Source organism: Sapajus apella, unplaced genomic scaffold (genome assembly GCF_009761245.1).
Source record: "Sapajus apella isolate SASKATOON/1434 unplaced genomic scaffold, GSC_monkey_1.0 scaffold79, whole genome shotgun sequence".
In the NCBI taxonomy this organism is placed as follows: domain Eukaryota; kingdom Metazoa; phylum Chordata; class Mammalia; order Primates; family Cebidae; genus Sapajus; species Sapajus apella.
This window is the reverse complement of record NW_022437019.1, coordinates 9,527,297-9,547,695: the sequence shown is the minus strand read 5'-3', so window position 1 is coordinate 9,547,695 and position 20,399 is coordinate 9,527,297. Positions and strand designations below refer to the sequence as shown.

At 37.1% G+C, this 20,399-nt stretch overlaps 1 protein-coding gene across 3 annotated transcripts in view; it reads right to left on the bottom strand.

The window, feature by feature from the left end:
• Positions 1-18,382, bottom strand: part of ATP10B (ATPase phospholipid transporting 10B (putative)) — a 297,777-nt gene extending 279,395 nt beyond the window's left edge. For 2 of the 3 annotated variants that reach the window (XM_032252731.1, XM_032252732.1), the window contains exon 1: positions 16,950-18,382. The gene's annotated coding sequence lies outside the window, so the exon portion shown is untranslated. The remainder of the gene's footprint in view (positions 1-16,949) is intronic. The other variant, XM_032252729.1, reaches the window with a different exon arrangement.
• Positions 18,383-20,399: the final 2,017 nt, after the last annotated feature.

The following is a 20,399-nucleotide window of genomic DNA, read 5'->3' as shown; positions in this document are numbered from 1 at the left end:
TCATCTAACCTTTTTTCAAGGTTCTTAGTTTCTTTGCATTGGGTTAGAACATATTCCTTTAGCTCAGAGGAGTTTGTTATTACCCACCTTTTGAAGCCCGTTTCTGTCAATTCATCAGACTCATTCTCCATCCAGCTTTGTTCCTTTGCTGGTGAGGAGTTGTGATCCCTTGGAGGAGGATAGGCATTCTGGTTTTTGTTTTTCTCCTTCTTTTTGCACTGGTTTCTTCCCATCTTAGTGGCTTTATCTACCTGTGGTCTTTGTAGTTGGTGACTTTCAGATGGGGTCTCTGAGTGGATGTCCTTTTTGTTGATGTTGAAGCTATTTCTTTCTGTTTCTTAGTTTTCCTTCTAACTGTCAGGGCCCTCTGCTACAGGGTTGCTGGAGGTCCACTCCAGACCCTGCTTGCCTGGTGATAACCAGTGTTGGCTGCAGAACAGTAAGGGTTTCTGCCTGTTTCTTCTTCTGTTATCTTTGTCCCAGAAGGGTACCTGCCATATGTCGGCCTAAGCTCTCCTTTATGAGGTGTCTCTTTGGATATACGGGGGTCAGCGAGATGCTTGAGGAGACTATCTGCTTCTTACAGGAGCTCAAGTGCTATGCTGGGAGCTCTGTTTTTCCATGCAGAGCTGCTGGGCAGGTATGTTTAAGTCTGCTGCAGCAGAATTCATAATCACCTCTTTTCCCAGGTGCTCTGTCCTAGGACGTTCAGCCTTTGTTTATAAGTTCCTGATGTGCTGCTACCTTTTCTCATAGATGCCCTTCCTAGCACAGAGATAGTCTAGTCACAGTCTGCCAGCAGAGGTGTTGCTGAGCTGCCATGGGCTCTGCCCAGCTGCTGTGAACTTCCTGGCAGTAGTGGTAGACGTCCTTCCCCCCACCCAACCGGACCATCCTGGATCCAGCTGTGCTTGCTGTGAAACTCTCAATCCAAAGCATTTCAGATTGCTTGCTTTGTGGGGGTGGGACCTGCCAAGCCAGATCACCTGGCTCCCTGTCTCAGTCCCCTCCCTTTCAGTTGAATGGGTGTCTCTGTCTCCCAGGCTTCTAGGCACCAGTTGAAACAACTGCCCAGTTTTGTATGAGTTTCTGTGGGCCAGCCCACGGCACTGGCTGAAACAGCCATGCTGTAAACTCGTGGTGCTATTTGGCCTGGGAATCTCATCTGTGGGCAGTGAAAACTCATTTGGAAATGTGGTGATCACTCACCCTCTGCATTGTTCTTGCTGGGAACTGCACTCCTGAACTGTTTCTATTTGGCCATCTTGTATCCTCCCCAGGATAAGGATATTCTGAAGGTAAAAACTCAAATGCGCAGGCCTTCAGATGGGAATATGTTTGAGGATGACAAAGAAAGTTCAGTTGCTAGAATTCAGTAATTAAGTGCAAAGTGGTAGCAAAACCTCTTCAGATATGTAGTCAAAAACTAGTTTATGAAGATATTGGATATTATTATGAGAAGGGGAGCCATTGAAAGCTTTAAAAGCTTAAGTAAGACCAAAAAAAGTCAAGGGTACTATAGAGGTACAAACCTAAACACCACAACAAAAGTATAAAAATTTCATAATAGTCAAAGGGAAAAGGAAAAGCAAAGGAACATCCGATAGAAAAAACACAGTAAATATAGTGTTTATAATAATTACAACATAAGCAGAGAGGCTTGGCAGTCATATCAGTAAACACAAATGAGTTTAACTCACCTATTAAAATAAAAATATTCTCAAATTGACCCGTCAAATTTCAACTCTATGTTGTATGTAAGAGACATATCTAAAATATGGCAATTTTAAAAAGGCTAAAGATAAAGGAATGGACAAAGGTTTACCAGGCAAATGAAAACAATATGAAAGTAGGAACTGAAATTCTCATATTGAACAAAGTAGAAAACACCATAACAGGAGGCAAAAGACATTTATAATGCTAAAAACACTATTTCAGAATGAAGCTACAACAAGTAGCTATAACAACAGAATTCATGTACACAGATCACAGATAAAATACATAATGAAGAAAAAAATTATACTTAAAATAGCAACAAAAATGTTTAGGAGCAAGCATAAGATATGTTCAAATGTATATGAATAAAACTATAAATACCTCTGAAAGATGCAAAAGTAGATTTGAGCAAGTGGAAAGATAGCCCTTGTTCTTGTTTAGGATGTCTCAACATAATAAAGATATCATTCTTCCTTATTTTAATATCTATTAATTATGTTAATTTATAGAGTCACCCAAGAAAATATTGACAAGCTCTATATCAAGTTAGATATATTGGGACAAAAGTTCATATGGAAAAATAAATACTTAAGAATAGATAGGAAAACAGTGACTAGGAAGAGCTATGAAGGGGATCTAGTCCTATTGATATCAACACTGTAAAGACTCTGTAATTAAAACAGTGTAGTGCTGGCTCATGAGCATATAAACACACCAATGGAACAGAATAGAAATCTATACAAATTTGGTATATTAAAAAGATTTTATTTCAAATCACTAAGGAAAAGTTGATCTTTTAAGTACATGGTGTTGGGCAACTGGATAACCATTTTTCACAAATAAAAAATAGATCCCTTCCTCATGTCATATATAAAAACATACTCTAAATGAATCAGAATTATAAATGTAAAATAATGTAACTTTAATGGAAGAAAATATGGGTGAGTTCCTCTGTATTCTAGGTTTGTGAAAAAGTTTTTAGCTGATACTGAAATGTCCAGATGTAATAGAAGATTAATAAACTAACTACATATGGCAAAAATACCAGAAGCAAAGTTAAAAGACAAATGACAAACTAGAAAAAAGCATTTATAACACATACTTTAGAAACAAAGAGCCAGTATTCCTGGTGTACAAAAAACTCTTAACACTTGAAGGAGAAATAATCGTTCTATAGCAAAATGAAAAACAGAAATGGAAAGGCAATTTACAAAATAATATAAGCATGGGCCTTGAACATATAAAAAGCTATTAAAGTTAATTCACATTAAAATAAATGCAATTTAAAATTCACTGAGATATTATTTCTCACTTATCAGATTGCAAAAATTCAAAGCTTGACAATATATTTTGTTCACAGGGCTGTGGAAAACGTGAATTGCTGGTAGGCATGCAGAATGGTCGGAATGCAAAATCCTTACTAAGGGAGATGTGGCATCAGTTAATAAAACTACACATGCATCTGCTGTTTACCTCAGCAGCCCACTTCTAGATGTATCCTAAAAATGTATCCCCAGCAAAACAAACATATATATGCATGAAGCTACTCATTAAAGTAATATCTGAAGGAAACTACTAAAATGTCTGAGCATAGGAGACTGATTGATTAAATTATAATCCATACATTCAATGGATTTTAACAAAGTTAAACTTTAACAAAGTCTTTAAACAAAGACCGAGGAAGATCTCATTGAACTGATGTAGAATGACCTCTGGAATACATTGTTAGGTGAAAAAAAGCAAACTGCAAAGGAGCTTATGTGTTACCTTGTATAAAAGAAAGAGGGAGAAATAAGAGAATATGTATATATCTACTTATCTATACAAAGAAAAACCCAGGAAGGCAACAACAAGAACAACATTGGCTGCTCATATGAGGTAGGGGAATGAAGTAGAAGAAATACAGAAGGCAGTGACACTTTTCTCAGCATGTCTTTTTGTATAGTTTTGATATTTAGAAATAGGTTAATGTTCTATATATTCAATTACAAAATTAAATTAACAAGGATAGGAAGAAGAAAAAAAATAAAACTGAAAACAAGTTGAAAATAAATAAACTCAATGATATTTCAAATAAATAACATAACCCCACTAAAGGGGAGAGAGGAAGAAGTAATTAACCCAATTAATACAGGGTATTTGACTGCATACTTTTAGTTTTACATAGGATTTCTTTACTTTTTTTTTTTTCAAGATGGCATCTTGCTATGTAGCCCAGGCTGGAGTACAGTGGCAAGCTCTCAGTTCACTGCAGCCTCTGCCTCTTGAGTGGAGCAATTCTGCTGCCTCAGCCTCCTGAGTAGCTGGCATGACAGACAGGTGGTATCATGCCTGGCTAATTTTTGTATTTTTAGTAGAGACAGGATTTCACCATGTTGGCCAGGCTGGTCTCAAACTCCTGACTTCAGGTGATTCACCCACCTTCAGCCTCCCAAAGTGCTGAGATTACAGGCATAAGCCCAGACTACATAGGATTTCAAGAGCTCATGAAACATTTATTAAAATAGGTCACAGGCCAGCCATAAAGCAAGTCTCAAAAAATTTCAAAGAGTTGAAATCATAGACAAAATGTTTTTAGACCATAATAGATATAAGCTAGAAATAAATAACCAAAAGATAACCAAAAAATAGTTGCCCCTTAGTTTGAAAACCAAGCAATAACTTATAAATAACCTATGGACCAAAGAATAAATCATAACAGAAATTTCTAAAATATCTTAAATTACATGATAAAATATGGCCTATCAAAATGTATGGGATGCAGCTAAAGCTATGATCAGAGAAACGATAGCCTTGAATGCCTATGTTAGAAAAGGAGAAAGGCTAAAAACCAATTGTTTAAGCATATTTCACGAGAAGATAAAGAAAAAAATAAAGAACAAATGTAACCCAACAAATGTAAATAGAAGAAGGTCAGTTTTTTTTTTTTGGCCACTGCAAAAAGAGACCAAACTGTAAAGACCATCAACACCATGAAGAAACTGCATCAACTAATGGGCAAAACAACCAGCTAGCATCAAAATGGCAGGATCAAATTCATACATAACAACATTAACCTTAAATGTAAATGGGCTAAATAGCCCAATTAAAATACACAGACTGGCAAATTAGATAAAGAGTCAAGACCCATCAGTGTGCTGTATTCAGGAGACCCGTCTCATGTGCAAAGAGACACATAGGCTCAAAATAAAAGATGGAAGAGTGTTTACCAAGCAAATGGAGAGAAAAAACAAACAAACAAAAATAGGGGTTGTAATCCTAGTCTCTAGAAAACAGCCTTTAAACCAACAAAGATCAAAAGAGACAAAGAAAAGCATTACATAATAGTAAAGGGGTTAATGCAACAAGAAGAGCTAACTATCCTAAATATATATGCACCCAATACAGGAGCACCCAGATACATAAAGCAAGTTCATAATGACCTACAAAGAGACTTAGACTCCCACACAATAATAGTGGGAGACTTTAACACTCCACTGTCAATATTAGACAGATCAACGAGACTAAATTAACAAGGATATCCAGGACTTGAACTCAGATCTGGATCAAGTGGACCTAATAGACATCTATAGAACTCCACCCGAAATCCACAGAATATACATTCTTCTCAGCACCACATCACACTTATTCTAAAATTGACCACATAATTGGAAGTAAAACACTCCTCAGTAAAGGCCAAAGAATGGAAATCATAACAGTTTCTCAGACTACAGTACAATCAAATTAGAATTCAGGATTAAGAAACTCACTCAAAACTACACATCTACATGGAAACTGAACAACTGGCTCCTGAATGACTACCGGATAAACAATGAAATGAAGGCAGAAATAAACATGTTTCTTGAAACAAATGAGAATGAATACACAATATACCAGAATCTCTGGGATACATATAAAGCAGTGTATACATGCACACGTATGTTCATTGCAGCCCTGTGTACAATAGCAAAGACCTGGAACCAACCCAAATGCTCATCAATGATAGACTGGACAAAGAAAATGTGGTACATATACACCATGGAATACTATGCAGCCATAAAAAAATGATGAGTTCGTGTACTTTGTAGGGACTTGGATGAATCTGGAAACCATCATTCTTAGCAAACTGATCCAAGAACAGAAAGCCAAGCACCTTATGTTCTCACTCATAGGTGGGTGTTGAACAACGAGACCATGTGAACTCAGGGAGAGGAGCATCACACACAGGGGACAGTTGGTGGGGGGGGTAGGGGAGAGACAATGGAGGGTGATGGAGGGATAACATGGGGAGAAATGCCAGATATTGTAAGCACCTGAAGTAAAATAAATAAATTATAAATAAAATAAAACAAAGCATGTCTAGAAGGAAATTTATAGCACTAAATGCCCACAAGAGAAACAAGGAAAGATCTAAAATCAACACCCCGATGTCATGATTAAGAACTAGAGGAGCAAGATCAAAAAATTCAAAAGCTAGCAGAAGACAAGAAATAACTAAGATAAGAGCAGAACTGAAGGAGATAGAGACACAAAAAACCCTTCAATAAATAAATAAATCCAGGAGGTGGTTTTTTGAAAAGAACAACAAAATAGACACATTGCTAGCCAGACTGATAAAAAAAAAAAGAGAGAGAAAAATCGGATAGATGCAATAAAAAATGATAAAGGGGGTGTCACTACTGATTCCACAGAAATACAACCTACCATCAGAGACCATTATAAACACCTCTATGCAAATAATCTAGTACATCTAGAAGAAATGGATACATTCCTGGAATTCCTGGACACTTACACCCTCCCAAGACTAAACCAGGAAGAAGTTGAATTCCTGAATAGACTAATAACAAGGTTTGAAATTGAGAAAGCAATTTATAGCCTACCAACAAAAAAAAAGTTCAGGAACAGACAGGTTCACAGCCAAATTCTACCAGAGATACAAAGAGGAGCTGGTACCATTCCTTCTGAAACTATTCTAAACAATACAAAAAGAGGGAGTCCTCCCTAACTCATTTTATGAGACCAATATCATCCTGATACCAAAATCTGGCAGAGACACAACTAAAAAATAAAATTTCAGGCCAATATCCATGATAAACATTGATGCAAAAATCCTCAACAAAATACTGACTAATTGAACCCAACAGCACATTAAAAAGCTTATCCATGATGATCAAGTTGGCTTCATCCTTGGGATGCAAGGCTGGTTCAACATATACAAATCTATAAATGTAAGCCACCACAAAAACAGAACCAAAAACAAAACTCACATGCTTATCTCAATAGATGTAGAGAAGGCCTTTGACAAAATTCAAAAGCCCTTTATGCTTAAAACTCTCAATAAACTAGGTATCAATGGAACATATCTCAAAATAATGAGATATTTATGACAAACCCACAGCCAGTATCATACTGAATTGGCAAAAGCTGGAAGCATTCCCTTTGAAAACTGGTGCAAGACAAGGATGCCCTCTCTCACTACTCCTATTCAACATAGTATTTGGAAGTTCTGGCCAGGGCAATCAGGCAAGAAAAAGAAATAAAGCATATTCAATTAGGAAAAGAGGAAGTGATATTTTCTCTATTTGCAGATGACATCACTGTATATTTATAAGATCCCATCGTCTCAACCCCAAATCACCTTAAGATGATAAGCAACTTAAGCAAAGTCTCAGGATAAAAAAATCAATGTGCAGAAATCACAGCATTCCTATACACCAATAACAGACTAACAGAGAGCCAAATCATGAGTGAACTCCCATTCACAATTGCTACAGAGTGAATAAAATACCTAGAAACACAACTAACAAGGGATGTGAAGGACCTCTTCAAGGAGAACTACAATTCACTGCTCAAGGAAATAAGAGAGGACACAAACAGATGGAAAAACATTACATGTTCATGGTTAGGAAGAATCAATATCATGAAAAACGTGGCATAGGTCATATGCCCAAAGTAATTTATAGATTCAAGCTATCCCCATCAAACTACCATTTGCCTTCTTCACAGAACTGGAAAAAACCACTTTAAACTTTATATGAAACCAAAAAAGAGCCTGCATAGCCAAGACTATTCTAAGCAAAAAGAACAAAGCTGGAGACATCACACTACCTGACTTCAAACTATACTACAAGTCTACAGTAATCAAAACAGCATGGTACTGGTACCAAAACAGAGATATAGACCAATGGAACAGAACAGAGGCCTCAGAAAGACCACCACACCACTACAACCATCTGATGTTTGACAAACCTGACAAAAACAAGCAATGGGGAAAGGATTCCCTATTTAATAAATGGTGTTGGGAAAACTGGGTAGCCATGTGTAGAATGCTGAAACTGGATCCCTTCCTTACACCTTATACAAAAATTAACTCCAGATGAATTAAAGATTCAAACATAAGACCTAACACCATAAAAACCCTAGAAGATAACCTAGGAAATACCATTTAGGACATAGGCATGGGCAAGGACTTCATGACTCTAAAAAGCAATGGAAACAAAAGCCAAAATAGACAAATGGGATCTAATTAAACTTAAGAGCTTCTGAAGAGCAAAAGAAATTATCATCAGAGTGAACCAGCAATCAACAGAATGGGCAAACATTTTTGCAATCTCCCCATCTGACAAAGGACTAATATCCAGAATCTACAAGAACTTAAACAAATTTACAAGAAGAAAACAAACAACCCCATCAAAAAATGGGCAAAATATATGAACAGACACTTCAAAAGAAGACATTTGTGCAGCCAACAAACATATGAAAAAATGCTTATCATCACTGATCATTAGAGAAATGCAAATCAAAACCACGTTGAGATAACATCTCACACCAGTTAGAATGGTGATCATTAAAAAATCTGGAGACAACAGATGCTGGAGAGGATGTGGAGAAACAGGAACACTTTTACACTTTTGGTGGGAGTGTTAGTTAGTTCAAACATTGTGGAAGACAGTGTGGCAATTCCTCAAGGATCTAGAACTAGAAATAACATTTGACCCAGCAATCCCATTACTGGGTATATACCCAAAGGATTATAAATCATTTTACTATATAGACATGCACACGTATGTTTATTGTTTACTGTTCATAATAGCAAAGATTTGGAACCAACCCAAACGCCCATCAATGACAGACCGGATAAAGAAAATGTGGCACATATACACCATGGAATACTATGCAGCCATAAAAAAGGATGAACTCATGTTCCTTCCAGGGACATGGATTAAGCTGGAAGCCATCAATCTCAGCAAACTGACATAAGAACAGAAAACCAAACACAGCATGTTTTCATTCAAAAGTGGGTGTTGAATAACGAGAACACATGGACACAGGCAGGGGAACATCACACACTGGAGCCTGTCAGGGGATGGGATGCTAGGGGAAGGATAGCAGGAAGTGGGGGGATTGGGGAGGGATAGTGTTGGGAGAAATATCTAATGTAGATGATGGAGTGATGGATGCAGCAAACCACCATGGCACATGTATACATACGTAACAAATCTGCACGTTCTGCACATATTCCCCAAAACGTAAAGTATAATAAATAAATTTTTAAAAAAAGAAAGCACAAAAATATATGTTTACCTGCATTTACTAGAATGGCTTGATTAAATTAACTCAAAATATTAAGTGTTATTTTGAGTGGAACAACTGATACTTTCCAGTAATTGTGGTGGGAATGTAAATTGGAATAATCACTTTAGAAAATTGTTTAGTAATATCGATTAAAGCTCAGCAATTTTACTCCTAAATATATACCCAACAGAAATACATATATACATGTGCTAAAATATATGCTCAAAACTGTTCATAGGAGCATTCTTCATAATTGCCCCAAACTGGAAACAATCCAAATTTCCTTCAAGAGTAGAACATGTAAATAAATTGTGGTGTACTCACATGATAGAAAGCAACACACAAATGAAAATTAACAAATGACTATTGCATGAGGTAACACAAATGAATCTCATAATGAGATTTCTCAAACTTTTCTTAGCTACCTTAGTGTCTCAGGAATTTTTTCACAGCTGCCACCACACCAAAATAAATACATAATAGCTCTGATGATTAAGTAGTAAGGTCCCAATAACTTAATAAATACTTTGTTTTTTTGAGAAAGAATCTTGGTCTTTCGCCCAGGCTGGAGTACCGTGGCTCTTTATGGGCTCACTGTAATGCTCGCCTCCTGGGTTCAAGCAATTCTCCTGCCTCAGCCTCCTGTGTAGTTGGGATTACAAGCGTACACCACCACAACCTGATAATTTTTGTATTTTTAGTAGAGACTGGGTTTCACTATTTGGCCAGGCTGGTCTTGAACTCCTGGCTTCAAGTGATCTGTTCATCTTGGCCTCCCAAAATGCTGGGATTATGGGACTGAGACATTGCCCCTGGGCAATACTTATGTTTAATAACTTAGTGGCCATGTTAAAAATACACATAAATTACCCCTGTAATCCCAGCACTTTGGGAGGCCAAGGCGGGCAAATCACAAGGTCAAGAGATTGAGACCATGCTGGCCAACATGGTGAAACCCTGCCTCTACTAAAAAATACAAAAATTAGCTGGGTGTGGTGGCACGTGCCTCTAGTCCCAGCTACTCAGGAGGCTGAGGCAGGAGAATTGCTTGAATTCAGGAGGCGGAGATTGCAGAGAGCTGAGATTGCACCACTGTACTCCAGCCTGACACCTGGCGACAGAGCAAGACTCTGTCTCAAAAAAAAAAAAAAAAAAAAATTAAATTGAAAAAAACCTGATATTTTGATTTTATTCTTAAATAGCTACAAGAAATTACTAATAGGATTTGTGTGCCTGTTGGGCATAGCAAAGTTTCTTGAATATTGGAATCAAACTGGATTAAGCCACCTTCATTATTTTTTCATGTTGACTTTTGTGTGCATCTTAAAAATCTAGTGTTAGAGCTGTAACATTGTTAAAAGAAATGTAGCACAATCTAATGTTGAAACAACTACTATAAGCTATTCATTCAGTGTCTGAAAGTTATCAATTATTGCTATGTGACTCTAAAATTTAAAACATATCCTGCTGTCTCCTTATGTGCACACTGTGGTACCCTGGGATGCTTTGGCATGCAGTTTGGGAACCATGGCTGTAGACATGACATTAAGCAAAAGAGCCAGACACAAAGGAATCTAACAGTGTTATTCCACTCATAGATTTTAAGAACAGGCAAACTTAGTTCTTCCTGTTAGAAATTAGGAATGTGGTTACATTTGTGAAAAGAGAGAGGGCGGTGACTGGGAAGAGGCATACCAGGACCCTCTAGAAAGCTGGTAACATTTTATTTCTTGACCGAGTGGTGGCTACATGGTTGTGTTCACTTTGTTATAGTTCATCAAGCTGTGAACTTCAGATTCGTTCACATTGTGTTATAAATGAATAAAAGGGGTTTTTATAAAATAAAGTAAAACCATTCTAAACAACAAAATGTAAGAAATCACACCTGAAAGTGTAGATCCCCCATGACACCCAAGCCAAATTAAATACATCTTCCTTTAGAGCATTAGCCACTGTTCTACAATTACGTGCTAACATTCTGGGGTCTCTAGGTAGACTGTGAGCTATGGGAGGATGGTGATCATGTCTCATTTATCTCTAATTCTCTAGTGCTTCAAACATAATGCCATGAAAGATCATTAATTATTGTTTAAATAAAAATATTTTTAAAATACATGCACTAACAAACTTTGGTACACTCTAATTTCTTTTCTCTATCTTATACAAATGCCCCAAGTAATATTGTTTTTATGACACATCTGTGGTCTTTTTTTCAAAAATATTCTTTTGCTTTGTGGATACTCATTTCTAATCTCCAAAGAGAACACATTTCTAAAAGAAAGGCACACAGACATACATATATTCCCTTTAAGAATTTATTTATATATATCACAGAGTTCCAGTGCTATGGAAAGGGAAGTCCATAAACTAGCATCAGTCCACCAACTGTTTATTATTGGATTGTAGCAAGTTAAGTACAGGTATTGAAAATAGGTGTTTAGAAATGGGTACCTCAATTTTATTCTAGTACAATATCTAAGCACGTGCTCAGTAAACTTGCCATATTGAGCAGGCTAGGTACCAATTTGAGTATTGTCAAACTCACATGGTGAGTTGTATATGACATCAACTATATACTAGTAATTCATGGTAGAACTAGATATTGGTCCAAGATAGATTGGACAAAAATATCTGGTTCTTCCTTACAGGTAGTTTTTAAGGTTCTGCCACTCACAAATAAAACTGGGAAAGACCAATTGCATTATTTTACGAATGGGAGAACTGAAACCTAGAGTTCACCCAGCTTCTGATTGCCAAGCTAGTAGTTTTTACTCTATAATAGACCTGCATTCCTTACTTTAATGAGTGACCGTCTAGGGTAAGATAAATATTATGATTGCTACTATTAGCAGTAGTAGCAACTGCAGTTACTACTAATACATATTCAGTGCTTATTAGGTACTACCACATAAAATTGCTATTTTTTTTTTGTGAAAAATGGTCAAGTATCTGTAATTTCACATGGTTTAACTCATATGAAATGCTGATAACAATGTCAAGTGCTTTTAAACCTTAAAGAAGAAGAACCTGCAGCCAGACTTCTTGGGTTCCCATGTTGGCTCTGTCTCTTCCTGCCACATTGTGGCTGGCAAGTTAGTTACATTTTCTCTGGGGTAAGTTCCTACATCCACAACACAGAGCTTATAATAGTAACTATCTCAGAGATTTACTGAGGCTTAAATGACCTCATGCAGGTGAAGCCCTTGAAACAGCACCTGGCAGACAGTAAGTGCTCAGTTAATTTTAGATGTTCTGGCTACTTCCAACGTTACCTCTTTGATTAATTCTCAGGACAATCTTGTGAGGTAGGAACATTTTACCCTCAGTTTATAGATAAGGAGACTGGAGCTTAAAGAGTAATTTGAACTGTTGTCTGTATGATTGCAAGCACATTCTTTCTGTACATAGTAATTTTCAGTTCAGTGCCTGTTAAATCAAGTTGAATAGTCCCTGGGGCATTTCATCAGAATTGCCAATATTTGAGTGGATCTAGCTTCTGGGGTTCTGTCAGTTACGTAAAAGACAACGCAAGCCATTTTATTGTCTAAGGAAGAAAAGTGAGTTTCACCATTTCTCCTTATTTTCAGGTCTCCAGATTGACAAGCATATTGTAAGCAATAAATAAGCTGATCATGACAGCTTCTGATTTTATAACAGTGCAGTCCTGTAGTGACCCCTTATGTATTGCTGCTACTCCCCAAAGAACCCCCAACCCCAAACCTCAGTCGGCACTGTCCCCAGGATTACTGAGAGGGAAAACTTGATGTGGCAACTGCTAACTAGAGCCTGTGCTATTAAGCTTGGTTAGTGTTTTGTACAAAACCAAAAAAACACCATCTTCTCTTTTTCTCCTTAAACAGAATAAGTAGTCAAGAAATTCCTTTGAGAAGATTTGATTGAATTTTTCAAAATTTCATATTATTCTGTCAAGTTCACTTGACAGCAAAGGACAAACTGCCTTTCAAATGCTATAAGTGAACGCATCAGCAATTCAGAAGGAAAAACGCAGGTTATTAAGTAGGAACAAGTCTCTCTGAATATATTTACACCAGCTCATGGAAACCATTGTCCTCAGAAACCTCTGCAAAAATCTATTTTCTAGTGTCAGTATTTCTTTAAGTTTGACAGATGATGATAAAATACAATGAAATTACCTTTGAGCTCTGAAATGTACATTAGCGCCCACATTTCTCACAATTTGATTTTTTATTTTTCCAACACAGCCATCTAGTTTCAATGTTATCCCCAAACACTCAAGGTTTATGCCTGGGGAATTAAACTATTTGTGCCTAAGCCAGACTTATATACAGAATTTATTCTATAGGTAAACAAACGCACATACAATACACATGTGTAAGTACATATTAGTTAAGAGCTGGAAGGAATCTTTGAAATCTTCAAGTCTTCTTTACTGTCATGTCACAAATGAGGAATCTGAAGCCCCGACAGAAATGCTATTTTGGAGGCCACACGGAAAACTGACTTCAAAATGAAACTTGAAGAAATAAGAATGTAGCAACTTCCTACTATATTCTCTAATCCATTCATAAGTTCTTACAGCCCTTCTATGATGTTGGTATGCAAGTGTCACCTAAAGTCATCTTTGTCCTACCTAAGATCATTTTTGGTCCTATCTTGGTATCTGTTCTTCACTTTGAGAAAAACTGCAGTACATTAAATAGCGGTATGTTCTCCAGGTTACAGTTCTGGAATGCCATCAGAATGACCTGGAAGTCTGTTTAAAACAGGTTTTTGAGTCATCCCTACATTTCTGACTCAGCATATCTGCGGTAGGGCCTGAGGTTTTGCCCTTCTAATAATTCCCGAGTAATTCTGATACAGTTAGCCCAGGAAGCACATTTGAGAACCACTGCTGTAGGGTGTACTTGGGGACGAGGTAGAGAACATACAGTGGCATGTGTGTGAAGATTTCACCATCAAGCTTGCTTGTGAGTGAAGAGATCTGGAATTTGTATTGAATTAGGCAGATGAGGCAAAGAAACACTCAACGTATTCTTGTGTTCCTGTGTCACTTCTTCAATTTAATGAGTTCAAATTGATACTGCACCGTATCAGAGTGACCTGCAAAAACTTTAGCTGAGAGATAAAAGTATCTCCTCTCAAATAATACAGTTTGTTTTCAGGTTGCTAACTGTCTGCAAGGCTCCCTGCATTGGCGACAGCAGCCAGTGATCACTAATACTAAAAGCAGAAAATTAGATTCTTCTTCTTTTCTCCAGATGTTTAAGATAGTATTTAACATAAACAGAAAAATGCCATGACCATTAACATTCTCTCTCCTCTGGTTCTAACTCATAGCAGTAACTAATAGTTATTAAATGCTTTCTGTGGGCCAGTTATTGAGTTGTACTAGGCAATTTCTCTCTCTCTCTCTCTCTCCCTCTCTCTCTCTGAATGTGAACATTTGACAGGTGAAGTAACTTGCCAAGCTTACACAATTATAGGATGTAGAACTGGAATTCATATGCAACTTTTATTCCAAAGCCCATGTTTTTTTCTACTAAACTGTACTCATTCCAATTCTGACTATTCATCTCTTAATAGAAGTATATTTTACAAAAAACAAAAGGAAAAGAAGAAAAGACTCCAGAAGCGTCAACTTTTTAGTCAAAAGAATTTTAAAACAATGTCACCAGAAAATGAGAAATCAGTAATATTTAATCAGCAGAAAAGTTAGAGCTCCCTAGGTTCAAAGCACTTGACTAAGTTTTACTTTAAGGAGAGTGGGTAAAAGTTTACTTTAAGCAGAGTAGAACCAGTTTCAGGAATCAACCTGTTTTAGTTTACCTTTGAGTCACAAAAGAAATTTTCATTCCCTTCTGACATGGCAGAAGCTGTTTGAAGAATGAATGTCGGAGTAGAAGCACACTGAGTTGTGTGTGGTGCGTCACGCCTGTAATCCCAGCATTTTGGGAGGCTGAGGCTGGTGGATCACCAGAGGTCAGGAGCTCAAGACCAGCCTGGCCAACATGGTGATACTCCTAAAGAGTATCTACTAAAGAAAAAAAAAATACAAAAATTAGCCAGGTGTGGTGGTGCACATCTGTAATCCCAACTACTCAGGAGGCTGAGACAAGAGAATTGCTTGAACCCTGGAGGTGGAGGTTGCATTGAGCCAAGATTGCATCACTATACTCCAGCCAAGGTGACAGACTGAGCCTCTGTCTTAAAACAGAACAAGCAGCAGCAACACTGGATTAAGTGCCATGAGCCTTCGACCCTGGCATCCTTTTGTCTCAGTAATACAGACAAGTTCTCTAGGTCCTAGTTTTATCATCTGTAAACTAAGCAGCTGGACTAAGTTCCATTCCCTTCCTCAAGCTCCATTTTTTTGAAAGGCAGCCTCCTCCACTGGACTTATCAGCATTGTATGCTTCAAAAGAAAAGGCTCATCTTTTAGCACAAGAGGAGTATGATTTAATTGCAAACTCAGCATGTGGGTTTCAACCTTCAGTCTCTCAAGAGCCTACTAATACACCCATATGCGATGTTATACTGTTATACTCTTTAAAAAACACATGGTGAAAACCTGAGGAGACATCCTGAACTTTTAAATCCATATAAATAGTCTTTAAGAAATGAATTATCCAAGAAATTTTTAAAAAGCCATCAATGGATGAAATGACAAACTCAGTAGGTGTTATCAAGAGTAATTATAGTAACATCTAGAAAGAAAACAACATCTGTGATTTGCCTGATTAATGGCTTAATGTAACAGTACATCTGTTAATGGAATAATACTCCAAGCACTCTTGACTGTAAATTTGTAAGATCTGGAAACAGAGAAGAAACTGTGGGAGAAGAAGGTAACAGAGTGCCAGATTAGCTTTTGGAGGTCAAACTCCTCTCCATAGTTTTCAAATTCTTCTGCCTACCTTGGCCAAAATTGCCTGACAACATCAGAGAAAAACCAGATTCCACCAGACACATGCACAGACTCCTATAGGCAAAATAACTAGCAGCTCAGTATAATTTTTATTTTTAAAATTACTTTTCCTTTTAGGGTTAGGAATAGTGTCACCCTAGCCTTAACAGCAGGACACAGGGCTGTCCTAAATGTGTCCATCATAGCTCTGCATGCATGAGGCTTTTTTTCTTTCTTTCTTTTTGCTTCTGGAAGGAGTAACTCATACTTAGGGAACAAACACATTTTTCTTTAAGCAACAGTTTTCTCCTTTGAACTCAAAGTCAAACTTCCCACCTATCATTGAAAACTACTGCAATATGCCAGCTTCAGAGTTTATCAAGATGAAATTGGAAGCCATGTAATGATGTCATTCTCTTACTCAAAGCTGTAGTTTCTTTCTGCTTTGAGAAGAAGGCTGTAACTCCATCTGTTTCCTTGGGCTGCACTGAATGATTGCAGGATATATTATTTATCATAAAATATATTCAGGCACATTCAGGCTGCGAGCCCTGTTGAGTAAGGAAGTAGCATTTGCCATCAGCTTATCATAATGAAATCAATTGACACAAAATAAAATATTCTGTTGAAAGAAATGTGGATCTTGCACCCAGCAAGCCAAATGAAATTCCAAATGCAGTGTAAAGAAAAGTGGTTATATCCTGGGTCTAATTCAGAACTTAGACTTGATGATTCTAAGAGACAATTACTCCCTCGCATTATATATAGGTAAGGCCAGGATGCTTTTACTTACCCCAGCAAAGCTGATGTCCCTATTGAGCAGGCTCCAGTAGAAGAAAACAGTGCTTGAAAGTGGTGGTATTTCTCTCTCACACCTTGGCAAAAATAGCTCTCTTTCCTATGGCATTTTTCATTTTTCTGATTATATCTGATTATGTCAAGGCAAGGCCTCAAGCTAACACTCCCTCAGAAACGTAGAGAAGACGACATACTGAAGAGAAAGAACTGTGACCAATGAAAGAAAAAGGAAAAATAAGCTGCCTCACTAGGCCCAAGAGTGAAACAGAAGAATAGCAAGTCTGTGAATGTGAGGCCCAGTCCCAGAACAGTGAAGGCAGTGTTCTTGGACTTCGCTGAACATTTACATTGTTAGACATGGCTCTTGCATAAATTTCTACTTTCTGTGAATCAATGAGCCAGCAATATAAAAATTCATAGTGATTTTATTCTCTACGCATGGTACAAAATGACTTTGTCTGTCTACAAAGATAATGCATGTAATTAAGTGTGAGACAATTATAACCTTGTAGCTCTCTTTGGGGGCCTGGACTATAATTCAGTTGCTGGGTTTCAAGGGCACTTAAGAAAGAAAGAAAAGACTCTCTGCAGTGACTTTTATATGCATGCTGATGATGGATTTGTCCTCAAAGCTTCAGAAGTCTCATTTTGCAGTAGTCATAGTTTGTATTGATTACTGTTTGATTATACAAAACAAGGAAAGTGGGACAAATATATTATAGTTACAGATTAGGTGAGTGCTGCAAACATACAGAAAATCAGAATTATTAATGGGCTGATTGATAGCTTTGATTCATACCCTAAAAGGAGATTTTCATGTATAATCCTTTTACTGAGTTACCTACAGCTCAACTAATTGGCTTAAATGTCATGAGCAAGTTGCTGTATTGATAGATAATTATTGATGGGTCCATAAATGAAAGAGAAGGTAGAATAGGCAACAAGTTGATTTTAAGGGTAGTAAAAAAGAAATACTACCAAGCTTAGGAATAAAAGGTGTTAGAAGTGAACATACTATCTAACTTCATGAAAACCTTCATATAAGATTTTGTTTGGCTGTTAGAGTCACTGTGAACTTTATATGTACCTACAGATCTTATCAGACTACCAAGAAAAAACATGGACGTAGGAAACATTTCGCAAGAGAAGAAACACCCACACCATCTAAAGTCTACATCACTGTGTCTGTAAGACACAAGCTAGGAATTTTTAAGAACATTTTTAAGAAATTTGCCTGTGCCTTAAACAGTCTAGAATTTTTTAAAAAGTGAATTGGCATTTCAAAGTTCTCCATCTGCTAAAGAGAAGAATGCTTTTAAGTCCCTGTTCCTTTACTTCCCTTCACTCAGTGCCATGGCTTCTAGGCACAAGTGTGGTCTAGAATCACAGATATGGTTAAACTGCAGAATATTGCACTAGCGAGTAAATGAAGGTTATTTAGCGTAGCCCCCTTGTCCCATGGAGGAGAATGCTGAAGCTAAGAGAAGTGAATACAACTGCTCAAAGCCACACAGGAATTTGGTGGTGAACATGGGACCTCAAACCAGATCTTCTTTCTCCTAAGACCAACTCTTTCCCATAATCACTTTCCCAGTAAAGAGAGAGGCACATGCAATTTAAGAACAAATGTGTCTATAGCATCCCTTGGGTCTTAGAACTAACCAATGAATATACAGTCCTCAAATATGTTCATTTTCCAAACTGCCTAGAAATTGTAAATACTAACAGATATATGACAAATTATTTGTAAAATGTGTTGAAATCAAGTGACACTGTATGGCTAATTAGAACCCTAATAAACAAATAATAGATAAGAAATGTTATGTTCAGTTTTTATTAGAGGGACTACCTTTGGCTGCTGAAATTTTCCAATTAATCGCATTTTAAAAATCACACTTCACAGAGTTTTACTTATAGTTCCCAGGTCCAGCAATCTTTCTACACTTAAGCAAATTTAGCATTTTTGTATGTATTTGCATTCTTATTGACCATATCACTTTTCATTCCTGATTAGACAGTATGTCATGTCTAGCTTTTATATTCTTGCTGTCCAAATATGTAAATTAAAGAAGTAATGGTCAACAGAGGCTTTTGTTCCCATCCCCATCCCTCACACCAGTACTGCACAGCCAGGAGGGATTTCATAATCTTAAGACTACCTTCTACAAGTTGGCAAGTGTTAATGGTGGTAATTTCTGTTTTTCATTTTTTATACTTTATGTTCTGGGATACATATGCAGAACGTGCAGGTTTGTAACATAGGTATACACGTGCCATGGTGGTTTGCTGCACTCATCAACCGTCATCTACATTAGGTGTTTCTCCTAAAGCTATCCCTCCCCTAGCTCCCCACCCCCCAACAGGCCCTGGTGTGTGATGTTCCCCTCCCTGTGTCCATGTGTTCTCATTGTTCAACACCCACTTATGAGTGAGAACATGTGGTGTTTGGTTTTCTTTTCCTGTATTAGTTTGCTGAGAATAATGGTTTCCAGCTTCATCCATATCCCTGCAAAGGACATGAACTCATCCTTTTTATGGCTACATAGTATTACATGGTGTATATGTGCCACATTTTCTTCATTCAGTCTATCATTGATGGGAATTTGGGTTGGTTCCAAGTCTTTGCTATAGTGAAGAGTGCCACAATAAACATACCTGTGACTGTGTCTTTATAGTAGAATGATTTATAATCCTTTGGGTATATACCCAGTAATGGGATTGCTGAGTCAAATGGTATTTCTGGTTCTAGATCCTTGAGGAGTCGCCACATTGTCTTCCACAGTGGTTGAACTAATTTACATTCCCTATTGGTGGTAATATTTCATTGAGCACTTTGTGCCAGCACTATGTTAAGTGCTCTACATACTTTGACTCATTTAATTTCCTCAAAAACTTTAATAGATTGACATAATTATTCTTCTTCTATAAGAGAGAAAATGGAAGCAAAGGAATAAAATATGTGTTTTCACCTAACTAGGAAGTATCTGGGTCTCAAACTACAGATTGTTTAACCATTCACCTTTGAAGGACATCTGAGCTATTTCCAGCACTTGTCTATTATAAATAAAGTTGCTATAAACATTTGTACACAGGTTTTGTGTGAATGTAAGTCTTCATTTTCCTAGAGTAAATGCACAGAAGTTTAATTCCTGGATTGTATGGTATGTTTAGTATGTTAAGAAATGTATGTTTGGTATTTTAATTCCTGGATGTATTTGCATGTTTAGTATTTTAAGAAACTGCCATATTCTTCTAGAGTGACTGTACCATTTTACATGCTAACATATGAGGACCCTAGCTTCTCCACATCCTCACCAGCATTTGGTATTGTCACTACTTTTTAGTTATTTCAATAGGGATATAGCAATATCTCATTGTGGCTTTAATTTGTATTTTCCTAATGGTTAATGATGTTGAGTCATCTTTTTATGTGCTTATTTCTCAG